Source organism: Conger conger, chromosome 16, assembly GCF_963514075.1.
Source record: "Conger conger chromosome 16, fConCon1.1, whole genome shotgun sequence".
NCBI classification, from domain to species: Eukaryota; Metazoa; Chordata; class Actinopteri; order Anguilliformes; family Congridae; genus Conger; species Conger conger.
In genome coordinates this window covers 9,595,299-9,601,467 of record NC_083775.1, presented here as the reverse complement: position 1 = coordinate 9,601,467, position 6,169 = coordinate 9,595,299, and positions in this window count along the sequence as shown.

The following is a 6,169-nucleotide window of genomic DNA, read 5'->3' as shown; positions in this document are numbered from 1 at the left end:
CAGCTGAGTTTTACACCCATTTTGATTTTGGTTTGCTTTGCATTCGTGTTTTGGTCGAACATGGCTATAGACTGCACTCTATTTTCCAGTCCTCCAGCACCCTATTTTCCAGTCCCAGAAGCCCAGCACTTTAAATGACACTAGTTTGAATTGGTTCAGTTGAGTCTGTGATTAGTGCAATCAGGGGCATGTAGTGACTTCCTTGTACCAGGTTTGGGCATCAAGGTTTGCCCCGGTCAAGGAAGGCACTGTCAGAGATTAAATACAAAGGTATTTAGAGATTTGTGCATCACTGAAATTACGCTGAGATCCCTTTCAGCACTTCCAAGTCAATCCAGGGTGAAGTTCATTTTCAGACTGTCCTGGCAGATTGCTGAAGTCTAATTAAAGACCACAGAGATACAGGAAGTGACTCATTCTCCTCAACGTGGTGATAAGCAGAACTGATACTTAGCAGTTAGCATTTTGCATGCTTGTGTATGAATATAAATTTGGTTTTAAATAATAATATGCATGTGTGCCATCTACCGAGGAACCAATTTTCAACGTCAGAGCTTTTACAGAGAAGGGGAAGAAGAGGGATAAACAGTGTTGTAGTTTGAGGGTGTTTGTTGCTGCAATTCCTCTCGTGACCATTAGAACTCCGAAATTACCTATTGTACCTTCAAGGGTCAAGGTACAGTGTCAAGAGATTTGTCTTCACACCACAGTGGAAAATGGGCAATGTCTACGCAGTTCATAGAGGAATTGGGAGCTTTCTCATCCGTCCAGATAAGAGCGTCTGCTAAATGCCTGTAATGTAATGTAATGTAATTTGGCAGCTAGCGTGGAGAAGCCCCATAGTCGGGACAAGCCAGAAACCATTCATGCGGATTTGCAGAGGAATTGCAAGTCGCCCTGCTGCAGCAAAGCAGAGTAGTCAAACTGGCATGTAGGGTTGAATTATGTCCTGTAGGTAGGAAGGAGCTGTCCTGTTAGAATGCAGAGCAGGCCTTTGCCTGGGCCAGGCCCTGCAGAGTCAGGCCTTTGCCTGGGCCAGGCCCTGCAGAGTCAGGCCTTTGCCTGGGCCAGGCCCTGCAGAGTCAGGACTTTGAACTCTGGCGAGTGGCCTCAGCAGGGGAGTGAGATGTGAGAACTTTGGCAGATTGAAGACAAGTTTGGCGGCGTGGTTTCGAATGAGCTGTCGTGGCTGTATGGCGCGGGCTGGTGGGTTTGTGAGAAGGGCAAAACATGAAGTGGTCTAGACAGGAGACTACCAACGCCTGGACGAGTAGCTCGGAGGAGCTTGTGGTCAGCTAGGGTTGAATCTTGACGTACGGGAGGAATCTGCAATGCCGCCACATGCACCTTAAAGTACCGTGAAGGAGTTGACAGGATTCTGACCATTGTCATATTTGAATTCACTCTCTAAAATGGGCACGTATATGTTAAAATGTAAAGTATATCTAAATTTGGCTTTTCATGCCATCTTTATTTTGTCTGTTTACATTCTCCCACCTGTACTGTTCTTACTCTCACTCTTCTATCTATAATTTTATCTGTCTGAACCACCCCCCCCCCCCCCCCCCCACCCCCCCCCATGGGACCCTCATCGGTGATTCATGTTTTCCTATGGTATATATTGAAGAACAAATATAGAAGTGAAACATGTCTGTTTCTGTTGTCCTCTTCCCCCCTCTCTCACCTCCCTCTCTCCCTCTCTCTCTTGACTCTACCACTAGCACTCTACTGTTGGCAGCAGACACAGGGGCTCCACAGGCTGTAGGGTAACGGTGCACAGCTGCTCCGCAGAAGACCAGTGACGCTACGATGACCTGTCCTCCCGGCTCAAAGTATGATGAACTGGTCAAGCACTGCATCGACAACACAGATGGGAAACCACAGCAAAGCACCGGTGAGTCTAATTCGCCAATTCTGCGGGCACTCCAAGGTGAAATGGTCAATGGTTGGCATTTATATAGCGCATTTATCCAGGGCGCTGTACAATTGATGCTTCTCATTCATACACACACTCACACACCCAACGGCGATTGGCTGCCATGCAAGGCACCAACCAGCCAGACGACTGCTCTGACCGCCTGAGCCAATGTCACCACTTTAGGGTTTGGTAGGGAGGGACAAACTGATGGACAGGAGATATACTGGTGTCCAGTGGGGGGGGGGGGGGTACATCTTTAAAGGTTTGCTGTTAAGATGGATGAAATGATGAGGGCTCGGAGATGACAGCTGTAAAGCTGTGTAGTGGAAGGGATGGAGGATGACTCGAAATTAGAGTGAAGTTATTTGCTTTGCTCCAAAACAGAACTGCCACCTGTTCCATCCCTGCATAGCCCAGTGGTCAGCCCATCCGTGTGGATACCTGTGGTGGTTGTGGTGAATGGTTCCATCCTTGCCCTGTTTCTATGGTTCATCATTTGCAGGAGGCAGCTGAGGCATGCTCACACAGCAGGTAAATGGCAGTGTTTCTGTGGGTCTTCAATCACCAGTATGTATTCTGGAACTTCTCTTTCGCGCTATACCTGGGGGTTTTTTTGCATCTCTAGATCGTGGTCTCTTTCTGCCTTATAGGATGTATTCTTTATAGTGTTTGTTTGATGTGTTAAGGACTTTCAACATTAGATGTTTGCTTAATTTAGTAGGTATGAGCTGCCTTTTTCTCCCCTCTTCCCCTCTTCAACAGTATGCTTCTTCATATTCTTTAATTATGGCTAAATGTCTTTTTAGTGTTAAGTATGGTTTTACCCCTCTCTCTGTCCCTCCGTCCTCTGTCTCTCAGCCCTGCTCTCTTTCTGCTCCCTCTCTCTCTCTCTGCCTGTCTCTCTCTCTCTCTCTCTCTCGTCACCCCATCTCTCCCTCTTTCCCTCCAACCGTTATGAAAGGGTTGACTGAGGACCTTTGGGGTGGTGTCTGCCAAGTGAAGCATGACCTTCCTCCTTTCACCTTTCAAAATGAAGATTCTGTTTCCATCTTAGTAGATGTCTCTTGGGGAGAGCCCCTTTTATAACTGCAGTACATACAGTTTCATGTGAGGGTAGTCATGTGCACCACACTTAAGAGTAGTCACAATGATTGGATATAAAGTAGATCATTAAGTCACTCTTTCAACAAGTTTGGTGAATCCATTACTCTATTCCAGTCTATTCCAATTATTCACGACACACCGCTTACGACCCCGTCCATCAGCAGCCGGATGGATCTCGCAATCCTGAGAATGGCGCGCCTTCTTCAAACCGTTTCGGTGCCCGTGCATGTTACATTACATTATTGGCATTTGGCAGACGCTCTTATCCAGAGCGACGTACAGTTGATTAGACTAAGCAGGAGACAATCCTCCCCTGGAGCAATGCAGGGTTAAGGGCCTTGCTCAAGGGCCCAACGACTGTGCGGATCTTATTGTGGCTAGACCGGGATTAGAACCACGGACCTTGTGTGTCCCAGTCATTTACCTTAACCACTACGCTACAGGCCGCGCATGTGATTCCGAGGGGATTCCAGGGCTGTACGCGGTGACCCTGCCGAGTACCTTCCTACCCGGTCAAACTCGGCCTTGGCAGGTCTGGGGATCAAGCCCCCGGTCCTCGGTGTGCAACTGTAACAAACTGACGCCCGGATCAAGGTCCGTTACTTTAGCTGTGCGCCACCGCAGCACGTGCCATTTAGCATTTTTTTTAATGCTCCAGCAGACGCAGAGGCAGCGATCTCTCCTGGGGTTCAGCAGGCTGGAAGAACAGAGGACAGAGAAGGGCCCCCCGATTCCTGTCCACACCTAAACGGAGGACCCAAAGGACTCCTAAAACAGGAAGTGCCTGACTGGAGGGACGCCTTTGAGTGTGACGCAGGGGGCGGGGACGGGGGAAGTGTGCACATGTGTAACGGCAGGAAGGAGCATGGGATCCCACTTCCTGCGACAGAGTTGGGAGACGCTGCTTTGGTGACGGCTAAGACCGCTCAGTACACTGATTGAGAGGTTGAGGGGAAGTGCTGCAGAAGGCCTGTTTTTATCTTTCTACATTGCTCAGCTCGCCTTGCCCACTCACCTATTTCTAGTATTTTGTACAAGTGGTATCTCTGACACTGCAGTTTTTGGCATGACTGAGTGGATGCGAAATGCAGGACCAGCTCAGGGGTCTTCAACTCATAGGGGCTCTTACTGGCCCCAAGCAGGATCTGTATATAGTCCTGGAGAACCACAGACTGCAGGGTCTGCAGATAATCCTGGAGAACCACAGGCTCTGCAGATGGTCCTGAATAGTCTGAGAATTTTCCTTGGTACTCCCTGCTGAAAAAAACAGCTAAAGCTAAGTATTGAAACAGCTGGTTAGACCAGGTAGACCAGCTCTATACTCAACATGGTTTGACCAGCTCAAACTAGGGTTTTAATACAGCTGGTAGATGGTAATTTCAAGACGGATTTTACACCAGGGCTCAGCACTGTTGATCAAACTGTGGTTCTCCAGAACCAGCTGCAGATCCTGTGGTTCTCCAGAACCATCTGCAGATCCTGCGGTTCTCCAGTACCATGTGCAAATCCTGTGGTTCTCCAGAACCAGCTGCAGGTCCTGGGTTTTCCAGAACCAGCTGCAGATCCTGTTGTTCTCCAGTACCATCTACAGATCCTGTGGTTCTCCAGAACCATCTGCAGATCCTGTGGTTCTCCAGAACCTGGCTTGGAAACCCCTGGGCCAGATGTACAGACTGCTGCCTGATTGTGTTTGCAATCTTTTGAAATTGACATAAATGGTAATGTCAGTAACTGACGCTTTAATACAAAGCACTGTATGTCTGGAAGGACAAAAACAGCTTATATGCACATGTCTACATTAAATGAAGCCCAATGTAGACAGGCAAGTCCAGCTCTTACTACAGATTTAACTGTCTGTTCATGGCCTACAACAGGGACGTGAACCTAAAGTCGTGGAGGGCCATGGTGTAGGTTCTTTAGCCAATCAAAAACTGAAGACACCACTGGCGCTGAATTGCTCACAAAACCAGCAGAAATGTGGCCCCTCCAGGATTTGGTTCAAACACCATGGCCGACCATCTTTCAGGATTTTCAATTTCAGTCACGGATTCAGACCAAGATTTAGTGTAGTCCTCACACTGATGATTACAGTTACTGCCTGGCAACATGACTGATCACATATATTATGTACGCTTATGCGATTTGTGTGTGCAATGAAGTTATGCATGTATGACAGTCATGACAATTTGAAATAAAAAATATATTTTACACAAACGCCTTGACAAGTAAACACAATACCGAGACATTCAACTTCGAGTAATCATTTTTGGAAACAACATCATTGAAAAATACATTTATATTGCTTGTTCTATCTTTAAACTAAAATTATAAGTACTTCTTATAATTTACAAGGAAAGCAGCTGATTTGTGTAAGGTGACTTTTGAAATAGGAAAACCAACACAATCCTTAATTCATTTAGGAAATGAAAGAGTTGAGAGAAGTTAAACCATAAGTTAACTAAATCTGAAATGCAGTACAAATATACATTCATGAGTATTCATTGAAGCAACATGATACAAGCAACACCTACTAAATCTGCAATTCAGTTCATACTTCATGAGTACATCAATGTAATATGATACAAGTAGTGTAATAGAATATTTTTCCATCCACAGATTAATAAATTCCATAAGGTGCAAGTGTGATTTGTGGGTGAATGAGACCTCAGTTTCCATAGGAAGGCTTTTTGATAAGAGAGTTATTAATGGGATGGTTTAATATAAGTCCTGATGGTGATAAGATGGGCATTAGCTGCTGTTTGGATAAATAACACCAGGTAAATAAAAGGTAAATAATACCACTTTTCTGAAAGTGCAGATGAGCTATGGTCCATCTGTCCTACAGATATATGATGAATCTGGGCAGCTGGGAAAGGCAGGTGTCTACTGTAGGGCAATATCATATTTCCTGGTGCAGGTGTCGGTCTAAACCAGGGCTGTCCAACCCTGTTCCTGGAGATTTCCCCTCCAACCTGAACAAAGCACACCTCATTCAACAGCTAGAGATGAATAGCTTGAGCTGCTAATTCGTAGACTGAGGTGTGCGAAATTAGAATAAAAATGAAAACCTACACGACAGCAGATCAGGGTTGGGCAGCCCTGGTCTACATGTGTGTGCTGGTCTGGGTGAGGGTCTACATGTATGTG